Genomic DNA, 12,771 nt, shown 5'->3' with positions numbered 1-12,771 from the left:
CCCATGTGAGAATGCTGGGCATGGTGATGTACCCTAACACTAGGGAGGTAGCATTAAGAGATGGGGACCCAGGGGCTGGCAGGGTAAGTTCCAGGCCAGTGAGAGACTGTGTTGCAAGGGGGTAGAAAGCGTTCCCAAAGGTAACACTCAAAGTCACCTTCTTGCCTTCAGATGTGCACACACACCAGCACATGGATGAACATGCACACACATGCACATATATTTGATCACACATGAATATGCAACATACCCGAACATGAACATGCCCACACATGGAGAGGCACACACATGCACATATCAAGTACAGCAATGTCTGTTTGGAACTCCTCTTGTGCCTCTTATCTGCCTTTTGCTGTCTGGCCTTCCACAGTCCTCTCTGTTGGAGAATAATGGTCCCTAAGGTTTCAGCTAACTAACCACACCACAGGGAGTTGGAATAAAGGGTTGACAGTGGGGATGTGGCTGCGTGGGCAGAAAGTGTTCATCTGTAAATGTAAAGGTGAGAAAGCTATGAGAACAGAATTCTATGGTTGGTTATTTCATGGACTGTGAGGCGAAGAACTGGGGACTTTGGGGGAAAGATGAGGCAAAGTGACTCTTGTTTGCTTTGCTTTTTCTCCTGGTTCTTTCCCAAGAGGTGTCATTGTCACAGGATATTCTCTGTAATGGCTCCTCCTTGCCTTATGAACTAGTCTTTAAATAAGAAAATGGAGACACTGGTCCAAGGTGGTTGAACTCTAGACTCACCTTCAAGAAGAAAAGAAGATGGCCCCGTGAAGAGACAGTTCCTTCTCAGCTTTAGTAAGTGGAATCGATCAAGAAAACTGTCCATTTCATTTAGATTTTCAAATTGTGTGGCATACAGGGTTTCGAAAAAAGCATCTTCAACAAATGGTGCTGGTCTAACTGGATGTCTACCTGTAGAAAATGCAAATAGATCCGTATTTATCACCCTGCACAAAACTCAAATCCAAATGGATTAAACACCTCAGAATAAAACCACACTAAGTCTGTTATAAGAAAAAGTGGGGGAGACTTGAACTCGTTGGCACAGAAGACAACTTCCTGAACAGAACACCAACAGCTCAGGTGCTAAGATCAATAATTAATAAATGGGACCTCTTAAACTGAAAAGCTTCTGTAAGGCAAAGAACACTATCAACAGAACAAAATGACAGCCTTCATACTGGGAGAAGATCTTCACCAACCCTACTTCTGACCTAGGGCTAATATCCATAATATATAAAGAACTCAAATAATTAAACACCACCAAACCAAACAATCCAATTAAAAATGGGGTACAGAACTAAACAGAGAAGTCTCATCAGAGGAAAATCGAATGGCTGAGAAACACTTAAACCTCCTTAGTCATCAGGGAAATGCAAATCAAAATAACTCTGAGATTCCATCTTACATCTATTAGAATGACTAAGATAAAAAACTCAAGTGACAGCACATGTTAGCGAGGATGTGGAGAAAGGGGAACAATCCTTCATTGCTGGTGGAAGGACAAACTCATACAGTCACTTTCTGGCGCTTACTCAGAAAAATGGGAATAGTGTTACCTCAAGACCCAGCCATCCCACTCCTGGGCATATACCTGAAAGATGCTCTGCCATACAACAAGGACATCTGCTCAGCTATGTTCGTAGCAGCTTTATTTGTAATAGCCATAATCTGGAAACAAGCTAGATGTCCCTCAACCAAAGAATGGATAAAGAAACTGTGGTGCATTAACGTAATACTACTCAGCTATTAAAAACAAGGAAATCTTGAAATCTGCAGGCAAATGAATGGAACTAGAAATGACCATCCTGAGTGAAGTGGCCCAGACCCAGAAAGACACGCATGGTACATACTCACTCTTGATATTAGCCTGACATAGATGTCCTCTGAGAATCTCCCCTCAGCAGAGGATTGGGATACTGGGAATGGACTCTGGGTGGAGTGCTGAGGGTTGTAGGGAAGAGTGGGGGGAACAGGAAGAGCAGGAGCTCCACAGGGAGACCATCAAGGTCTGTGAATCTGGACACAGGGGGCCCTGCACAAACTCATGCACGAGCCAAGGACAATGCATGCAGAGAACCAAGATCCCTGTTCAGACGTAAGTGATGAACTGCCTGTTCCTCACGTGGTGGGGAGGGAGTACTGCTGCTGAGCCTCTGACATGCACTCTGATGCCCATGATATGGCCACTGCTCCTTGGCAAGATGGCCTAGTGGGCACACCGAGGAAAGGATTGCATGCGATCCTGATGAGACCTAATAGGCTGTCACCAGACAGATGGGGTAGGAGGGCCTCCCCACCAGAGGTCTAAGGGAGGGGAATAGGCAGAAGAGGGAGGAAGGGTGGGAATGGGAAGATAAGAGGGAGGGGATAACAGTTGGGATGTAATGTGAATAAATTATAATAAAATTTACATTAAAAAATTTAAAATAAAGAGAAAGAAAGAGAAGTAGCTTCTCTTTTTTCAGAGCCAGCATTAAATCAAGAAGATCATGACTTGGAGGCTAACCTGCCTACATGGTGAGGACTCCTCCCTCCCCCCCCCTAGAAAGTTAGTTACAATTATGAGACACAAGTTACTTGGCCTACACAGACAATGTTACTAGGCAGGGGCATGGTTTGGTAAGTAAAGTGATTTCTGTGCAAATGTGAGGACCCAGTACCCATGTGAAAAAGCACTGTGCAGCAGCAGGTACTTATAATCCCAGTACCCTGGAGGCCTCCTGAAACAGGAGGATCCTGCAGAGCTGCTGGACAGCAAACCCAGCAAACTGGCAAGCTCCAGGTAGAGTGAGAGAAAGAGGTCAAACACAATAGATGAAACATCTAAAAGCAACCTCTGGCCTTTACATGCAGGTGCACATTTATGCACACATACATCATTTAAAAGTCCATTTATAATGCCAGTGATATGGCCGACGACTGACAATTTAACTTTACTATCATCCTCCGGAAGTGCCCTGTGTCCTGGTTTTATGAGTTTATAGAAGTGCAAAGTACATCTTGAAGTTTGTAAAGTAGACAAAGTAGACGGGGGAACCAAAAGCTGAGACAGAGCTAAAAAGTTACAGGTATGGAAAGGAAACACTTCTGTTAAGATGCATTTTAAAGGGGCCTGAGAGTGGTTAAGAGCACTGGCTGCTCTTCCACAGGACCCTGGTTTAATTCCCAGCGCCCACATGACAGCTCACACATGCCTGTAAATCCAGTGTGGGGATCTGATACCCCACACAGACATATATGCAGGCAAAACACCAATGCACATAAAAAAATTTTTTTTTAAAGCTGAATAAAAAAAGATATATTTTAATGAAACAGGGCTTTGTAGTTTATCAAGATAGTCCCTTTCTATTTCTACTGAGTTGTCAGGCTTTGGGCTTCTTTAAAGGACTGAGCCGTAACAAAACAGCCATGCTTAAGGCTGCCGGGTGAAGAGGACAGTCGTTATTTCAGCTGCTGTCCTCCCGAGTCAGCTAGGTCCCAGGGGACCAGGATATGATGGGGCACCTCCAATAGGGTTCTAAGGTTCTACTTGCTCATCCTCCTGATGAGAAAATCAGAGACTTCAGAGGTGGGACTCTAAGCAGAGTATACCCTACAAAAAAGAAGGTCGTTACAGAGTATTCATGAGGCTATCAGGGGACGCCATATGTCAGCAAGCCCTGGATGCACTCCAGCATATGATGCAGTTGCTAGGACCAGGGGTTTCTCCAAAGTCCCTAAAACTAATGCTTAAGGCACCTCAGCCAACCCTTACAGAAAGAAGTTAGTTTCTGTGTGTACAGATGTGTGTGTGTTTGTGTGTGTGTGTGTGCGCACACACACATATGTGGAGGCCAGAAATCAACTTTGGTTGTCATTGTTCAGGATCTATCTACCTGGCTTTTCAGACAGGATCTCTCACTGGGGCTTGCTGTCTCAGGATGCCTGGCCAGCCAGCGCAGAGATCCTCCTGCCTCCTCCTCCCCAGAGCTGAGATTACAGGTATGCACCACCAGACCTGGCTTTTAAATGGGTGCCAAGGATGAAACTCAGATTGCCGCACTTGCACATTGAGTACCTTACTGACTGGGTTAGCTCCTAAGTCCCCTCTTTTCAAACTTTAAATCTCCCCATCTTACAGCCAGAACCAAACTCAGAGGCTCCTCTCCAGCACACCTGTGCAGAATGCCAGGCCTTACCTGCAGTACTAGACAGAGCGAGCACATTACAAGGGCCCCTACTTTCCAGTTCTGAGGCGTAGGGCACAGACCTTCAGGGCATGCAGTAATGAGCCGCAGGGAGATCACAGAATCTGAGCTCCTGGGTAGTTAGGTAAAACTAACCTGCCCTGTCTCTTAACTATGACAAAAGAGCCTGTTCTCTCTCATGGATGTGGCTCGCCTACTTTGCTTCTGCCGATGGTATAGATTCTATATTTTAAAGTTTATATTAATTCTAGTAAATACTTTTTTACCCCAGGCCTTTGCTTGTCTTTGCTGGCAAGACATACGAGACATGCCAGCTTCCTTAGACATGTGCAAAAAAAGAAATCCACATAAGCTATGAATTCATGTATGCCAATCTGACTAGAGTACCACATATTCTTACTTCTTCCATGTACACACATAAAACTCCCCCCAAAACTGAATATTCACATGAACCATCACATAGCTAAACCCCGCCACACTGTTACCACATGTAATAGTTTTAAAGCTCCCTTACACGGTTCCTTAGGCCCACTAGATTCGTACATATAAACCCTAACATTTTGCACAAAGACAAACTACCCTGGGCACACATAAGTACCACAACTCCAAATGCAAGGCAGTATCTTTCTTCTGCCTTCAGCATGCCTGAAGGGAAGCAGTGGAATCAGGGTGGGCGGGAGCAGCAGGAGTGGACCGCTCTCTTACATTTCATCTTAACAAGAAGACACTCTCAGCCACCAGCCACTTCAGCACTTGGTGTCAGCTACAGATCACATTTGGATATGAAGGACAGAGGACAGGACATGAGAGCAGTCACAAAGCAGGTGAGAAAAGATCTAAGCCCAGACAGCCCCAATGAGATATTTCAACTCTAACACAGCATCGAGTGAAGGTGTTTGGGGCCTAGTCTCTCTCTCCTTCCTCCTTCCTCCTCCTCCTCCTCCTCCTCTTCCTCCTCCTCCTCTTTCTTCTTCTTCTTCTTCTTCTTCTTCTTCTTCTTCTTCTTCTTCTTCTTCTTCTTCTTCTTCTTCTTCTTCTTTCTCTCTCTCTCTCTCTCTCTCTCTCTCTCTCTGCCAGAGACTGGTATCATGTATCTTCCTCTATGGCTCGTATTTTGTTTTGTTTTGTTTTTTGTTTCTTTATGGCTTTTGTTTACAGTTTCAGAGGTTTAGTCCACTGTCACCATGGCAGGGAGCATGGTGGCCAGCAGGTAGACACTGGAGCAGTAGATGAACTCTACATCCTGATCCACAGGCAGAGAGAGGGACACTGGGCTTGCCATGGGCTTTTTAAACCTCAAAATCCACCCCCAGTGACACACATCCTCCAACAAGGCCACACTTCCTAATCCTTTCAAATGGCGCCACTCCCTGATGACTATGCATTCAAACTTGTGAGCCTTTGTGGGGCATTCTTCTACAAACCACGACACTGCATGTGCACAGCAAGCACTTTCCTGAGTGAGCCATCCTCCCATATTCTGACTTCTTTCTGAATAAATTATGCTCTCCATTTTACCTTTAAAATCAAACCAAAACCTGTTCCAGAGACATGATTAAAGAATTCAATATAAGATCATATTCTTTGGTTTCTTCATTAAATTATATTTAATCAGTCTCAAACAATGGATTTTAACCTCTTAGGTTATTTGCGTTCTCCAAAGATCAGCCTTTCTTGAGTATTATACAGACAAAGGGGGCTAAAAGAAAGAAGAAAATAATTTCTCCATTTTTTAAAAATTTTGTTTGTTTGGTTGGTTTGGTTTGGTTTGGTTTGGTTTTTGAGACAGAGTTTTTCTGTGACAGCCTTTGGCTGTCCTGGACTTGCTTTGTAGACCAGGCTGGCCTCGAATTCACAGAGAGCCTCCTGCCTCTGCCTCCTGAGTGCTGGGATTACAGGCATGCGCCACATTACCTAGAGTGGATTTCCCCATATTTTAATCATCAGGCCATGACAACTTGGAATCCAGTTCCCTGGTGACTTAAGATGTATTCCACAAATAACTGAAGGCTAGCCCATAACGACAAATGGTGCCTGATAGAACAGACAGATAGAACAGATAACCAACTCACACTGTAGACTCTGATGCTTAATAAGAGTGAGATGCCAGCCGATCTACCCAGCTATGGACTCAAACATCCCATAAGGCCACACCAAAGGACTTCCTCCTCAATCAGAGGACTCAACAAGACTCCTGCTCCCTGCTCAGCCACATGGTCCCCTCTCTGAGGCTTACCTACAGCTTTCTTGCACTATATTTCAATAAATTCTTTCTATCTGTCTGTCATCTGTCTGTCTGTCTGTCCATTCCCTTGGTGATTTTATATGCTGCCCATATCACTGGCTTTCTACACACATTTTACATGGAGGTATCACATCTTAAGAGGAGCCGGTAAATGAAGGGCATCTGTACTGTGTCTATACAGCACCATATATAATTTTTAAAGATGTTTAGTCAGCAATTAAGACACAGCCTAGGGCTGGAGAGATGGCTCAGAGGTTAAGAGCACTGACTGCTCTCCCAGAGGTCCTAAGTTCAATTCCCAGCAACCATGTGGTGGCTCACAACCATCTATAATGTGATCTGATGCCCTCTTCTGGCCTGCAGGTGTATATGCAGATACAACACTATATAATAAATAAATAAATAAATCTTTTAAAAAAAAAAAAAAAGGACACATAGCCTAGGCAGCAAGAAGGGACACAAGAAGAAATTTGGAGGAAACTGAAGAGAACAGAATATATTGCTTTGTATAAAACTGTTTCTATTGCTTCCGAATTCTGCCAAAAAGGGTTCTGCAGTCTTGGCATGAAGTGTGTGTGTTCATTTTCAGGTATACCAGTTATCTACTGCAGCAACTCTGTGGAAAAACATGTAATGGTAATTTACTCCCATCAGTGACTGAGGGTCAGTGACTATAGGAACCTTCTCTGAAAAAAAAATGCTCTTGCTCAACTCTGAGCTCACTCAAGTGATGGGGACAGCGTTGCTCAGTACTACATCCTTCAGCGGCCAGTCTCGTGTGTCCTCCTGTCAAAGAAAGAAGAAAAGGAGGAAGACCTTAGGCAAAGTAGGCCATAGGGCGACAGCCACAGTGGAAGTCTACGCTGAAACACATGGGCAAGTGAGGAGCTCAAGTCACTTTTGCCGTACCTCCACTGAGGAGTAGACTCTGGGGAGCACGCAATTTCATCTGAACTGTGGGAAGGCCAGAAACCCATATGGCTATAGATAGTCTTCATCTTTGTTTCCCGAATGGAGACGCTAGGATGGCTGCCCTGCAGGGTTTGAAAGTGAACTTGTCCGCTCCCGTGCCTGAGGCCCTAATCTGGCACAGGGCATAGATTTCCAGCCTCCACTGCTATAAAACACCGAGGCTGGGGATTGAGGAACAAGAGCAGGGAGGCATCCAACTGAGTGTGGATGGGGGTGGGGACTATATTAGACAAATGGACAGTCATAGTCTCAATGGATGAGCAGTTAGAAGCTACAGTATTTATGACCACTGCACATTGATGCCATTCACTGCCCTGGGCACTTTACACACACTGACTCACAAGCCCGGACAGTAGGCACAGACAGAACTCTGTTTTACAGAGAGCTAAGCTGGGCTCAGAGGTTAAGATACTTACTCAAGGACACGGGTCTCTGGAATCTGAGCCAATGCTGGAAACACTTCAGATAAGTGCTCTGGGGTGAAGTTACTGTGGGACACTGGGGGACCCCCTCCATGGGACATTTATTATACATTGCCTACACAGACAACTGTCTTCTTGCTGATAAAACAGTCCACTGTCCACAGCATTTTTCTGGGTTGAGCCAGAGATAGTCTGCCTGGGTTCCCTTTACTTGTACCTGTATCTGCAACTGAGCAGGTTCTAGGATGCTCTCACACAAGAGGCCCTGAGCACCCTTGCATTCCTCAGTTCTAGTCATGGGGTACTATGGAGGCATTTGTACCTGAAAGGATGGCTGAAGTAAAATAAAGGATGTGGACTACCAAACCCTAAACTGATATCTCTCATTGTCCTCTGGAAGGGACTGGACTTCCTGTGTGATGGTTGGGAACTACCAGCTTTCCATCTCTGTGGCCTATGATAAACAGCCCCAAAGCAGAAAACACTTCTTTTGGCCCACAGTTTTACAGGCTGCAGTCTCTGGTTACTTGGCCCTGTGGCATCTCTGACAGTGGTGTGGCAGAATGTCCTCAGGAAAAACATAGAGCAGAAGAAACATCCTCACTTCATGGCCGCAAGGAGAGAGAGAGAGAGAAAAGGATCGGTCCTAATATGCTCTTCCAGGCCATGCCTCCAATGACACTAGGCTCCACCCTAATTAGCTTCCACCAGCTCCCAACAGAGCCATTAGCTAGGGACCAAGTCTGTAAAACAAGCATGAGCCTTTAGGAAACACGATTCAAAACACAAGACCCCATCAAAAGCCCCAAATGCTCACATCCATTCCAAAATACAAAACGTGTTCAATCTCTCTCCAGGGGCTCTCTATTTCTAACAATTCTTGCATTGCTTAAGTCTCCTTTGAGACTCAGGGCAAACTCCTAATCAAGACACTGACCAATTGAGACTGTGAGAATATTCTCACTAAAGATGCTGAATAAATGTCCTATTGATGGCATTAGCTAGTCTTTCATCTTGTAATAAGCAAGCTTTTCTTAAATGAAATAAATTTTCTTCCCATCATGCCCTCTCTCAAATTAGCGGTTCTTTCAGGTGGCTGTAGAATCTAAGCTCTTTGAGTTGCACTATCTGTGACCCCTAGAAAGAAGAAAGAAAGGAAGGAAGAAAGAAGAGAAAGAAGTATAAAGAAGAAAGAAAGAAGAAAGGAAGAAAGAAATGTATACCAAAGATACAAAGGTATTCTGTTTTAAAAAGTTGATTTCAAAGGGAAAGAACAAGAAAAATACCAAGGAGGAATTGTAGCAAAGCAAGATAAAAAATACAGTGGGACAAACAATAGTCTGTGTTTGGGGCACCATATGTGTTCCCAGGGCCATCAACAGCACTTCTGTGATGGACACGTCCACTTCAACCCACAGGTCTGTGCTTAGGGATGGCCCCGTTTGCTGCTGCTCTCAGCAGGCAGTCTATCCTGGCATGCCTATCTTTCTGGAGATTTGACCACAGCTTCTCATGGAGATTGCTCACAAGGACTCTGGATAGTGCCTGAGCCTTGCAGGATTTCTTCTGTAATTCATGTAGAACCAGCATCATGAGCCCTGACACCAGAGTGAGCAGGAGCCAGACAAACTCGGTCCACAGCTACAGAAGCCTCCAGTATGATCATAGTGAAGTAAGAGCAACAAACTCCTGGAAAACTATTCCCTGGGGAGCTCTGGGAAAGCAGGGTTCACCAGGGTAGGAAAGGTAGGGGCTTTCTTCTTAAACACGACTTCCTGAGCCGCTAATGGGAAGGCTGTTGCTGGTCCCTGAGGTTCCCTCAAGGCATCTTCTACCCGGGGCAAAGCAAAGGGCATTATTCATCGCATCGATCTCTTTTGCAAGCATACCACCCTTGACTACACCTTCAAATACATCACTTTCCGGTTCTCACTCTACCTTAACAGCACACTTGGGATCACCCGGTTTCTTTCCACTATGCGCTACCCTCCAGAAGGGTCCGACCAGTTTTTAACAGTTCCTCTGGGTATAAAGAAAGCCTTAAACATGGGCTGGAGAGATGGTTTGATGGGTACAGCTCTTGCTATACAAGGGTGGTGAACCTTAGTCAGAACCCTGGGAAACCAAATCAATCTGTATGCAGTAGGGTACATGTCTGTAATACCAGCTCTCCTATGTGGAGATGGGAGGCAGAGATGGGGAAATGTGCATAAGCTTGTGGTCCAGTCAGCCGAAAAACATCAGAAAGATCCTGCTACTCAAACAATGTGGAAGGCAAAGACCAACACCTACAGAATTGTAGTCTGACCTCCATTCCAATATACCCACAACCACGCACGCATGCACGTGCTGCCTGTATAGGGACTACATTCTGTACAGTAACTTATATATACACACATAGACACAAAAAATATTTTCAGTGCCTGAAAATATACAACTATAACAATATTCTGTATCCATAAAACAAACTTCTGAGCTCATTCTCCAAACATACCCATGCTCACTAGAAACACAGCATCATTAACCAGACCTAAAGCACATTTATGCACTGTGGTTTGAATGAAAATGTTCCCTATAGGCTTGGGTGTTTTAACATACGGTCCCCAGTCAGTGGCACTGTTTGGGGAGGATTAGGAGGTGCAGCCTTGCTGCAGGAAGTATGTCACTGGAGGTGGACTTTAAGAGTCTAGATGCTCTGTGCCATTTCCAGTTTAGTCTCTATGCACTGTGCTTGTGGCTCAGGCTGTGACTGCTCGGCTTCCTAATTCCTGCTGCCATGCCTGCCATGCATCCCCTCCATGAGGGACTCCCACCCTTCTGGGACTGTAAGCCCAAATGAACTCTCTCTTGTATCATTTTCCTTGTGATGATGTTTTAAAACAGCAATGGAAAAGTAATTATCACATATTGCAAATGACCTCTTTTTCTATGAACAAGTACGTGCTCACAGACATACATCCACAACCAGCTTCAATCCGAGACATAGAGAAGTAAACATAACATTTAAACTACAAACACAAACCACATGCTGACGCAGAATTCCCTCCAGCTGCTAGAAATCATTTCCTATATCAATACGATCATATAACCATAGCACACACCCTAATGCAGGCAATAGTTAGCACACAATTGTCTATGCAAATGTACAATCTCACCTACCCACGAGACACTCCCGTGCTTGCTTACTTACTGTATTATACTAATTATTCCCTATTTACCAAATGTAGAGTATCAGAGAAGTGCCATGACCCTTTAGTAAACATACCACCACCTAAATATTCTTCACACAAAAATATGGTCATATGTAGAAAACATAACTACCCAGAAGCACAGGAAAACACAAACTGTGTGTCCATGTAACTCCCCATCAACGTTACACTTTATATAACACTGCAAATGTGCAAATACCTGCCCCCAAGTGTACAATCTCACCACCTGCATAGGTGAGATGACACACTTCGGAAACCCAAAAAGAAATCACTCCTCCATCTTCCAAGTGTAGACTCATATGACCCTGACACTGCAGGTACACATAGCCCCCAGCGAACCACACGTCTGATGTCACACAACACAACACAGTAGGCAAATCCCATAACCATCCACGATATTCCAACTATATAAATAAAGCTACATCTTTCCAACCACATTCTTCCTTTTGCATTGCCATAAAATATGCATAATTTCCTTAATATTGTCCATATGCAAGTATTTCTTGCCCAAATACATTTCTTCCAGACAGCATGGCATACAAAAAATATCGCAGATTTCAAGGGGAAAAACAAAGATAAGATATTCCCAAACCTAAATTACAAATACCCAGCCTCAAGTCCAAGGTTATGAGCTTGTTATCGCACATTGTCTAAATAAAATAAATTCTACACACTATCAAAAGACCATAATTACAAATACTAAACAAACACTATCATCCACATGAAGATGCATACTCTAGATTCTCGCCACTCATCATCTCAAGCTACAGATTCATACATTATTCAAAATTTATGTCATAAAAATTATGCAGTGAGCAATACATACTTTTTTGAGGTTCCACACTTCCCAAAAGGTCAGCAAACAACCACATTTATACATGAAAACAACCATCCCCCAATTCTCATGCCTTCCGAAATTAAAACACTTTTTCACCTTCTCACTCAGTCTCAATATTCTACACACACACTCTCTCTCACTCTCTCTCTCTCTCTCTCTCTCTCTCTCTCTCTCTCTCTCTCTCTCTCTCTCTCTCTCTCTCTCTCACATAATAGTCAAATACAATTTAATAATAAGTAGCCTGTTGTAAATTCCTTTTACTCATTTGGTTTTCACATAATGCTTTTCTTATTTCCCTTCTTAACGTCCAAAAGGAGATGCAAGGCTATATTTAAGAGGCCGGCTATGCAATTGTGAAAAGTCAGTGACATCAATGGTAACTAGTGGAGTTACAACATGGAGGCTAGCTGGTATCTTTGCTTATACAGACAAATTTCATATGTGCAGTTCACCCATTTTCAAAAACATGAGACATTTCTTTGCTTAACCGAATAATGCTTTCCAACACTTAGGAAGCTTCCAGAGAGTGTAGGGGACACAGGTAAGGCACAATTTCCAAGTTCACCCCTCATTTATTAACTCGGCCCATCCACCCCGAACAGGCACATCAAAAACCAGGCAGCCTACAGAACGTTGGAAAGAAGCCTTGCCAATGCCAGTGGTGTAAAAACTCCCAGGCTTCAGGCTGGCCTCAGGAGGGCAGTCAAGTCACTCAAGGGCTACACTGCCTCCAAGATACAAGGAACTGAGAACCAAGAGCAGCGACTGTGGCGACTGCATGCTCAGAAAGTTAGGCCTGAGTTTCCGTTACCTCTTTCTCTGTAACGGACTCTGGATGCCGCCGCCATATTCACCAAACGTTAAGAGGCGTGCTCGCTCCAGCGTCCTG

The 12,771-nt window shown here is 44.2% G+C and overlaps 1 long non-coding RNA gene across 2 annotated transcripts in view; it reads right to left on the bottom strand.

Annotated features, from left to right (window-relative positions):
- Positions 1–12,771, bottom strand: part of LOC311604673 — a 59,311-nt gene extending 46,540 nt beyond the window's left edge. For both annotated transcript variants that reach the window (XR_014781609.1, XR_014781610.1), the window contains exons 1-3: positions 12,694–12,771; positions 7,165–7,227; positions 748–914 (exon numbers count right to left, since the gene is read on the bottom strand). This is a non-coding gene — a long non-coding RNA (uncharacterized lncRNA). The remainder of the gene's footprint in view (positions 1–747; positions 915–7,164; positions 7,228–12,693) is intronic.

This window comes from Acomys minous (assembly GCF_964271855.1).
Source record: "Acomys minous genome assembly, chromosome: 9".
In the NCBI taxonomy this organism is placed as follows: Eukaryota; Metazoa; Chordata; class Mammalia; order Rodentia; family Muridae; genus Acomys; species Acomys minous.
This window is presented reverse-complemented; position numbering and strand designations above follow the sequence as displayed.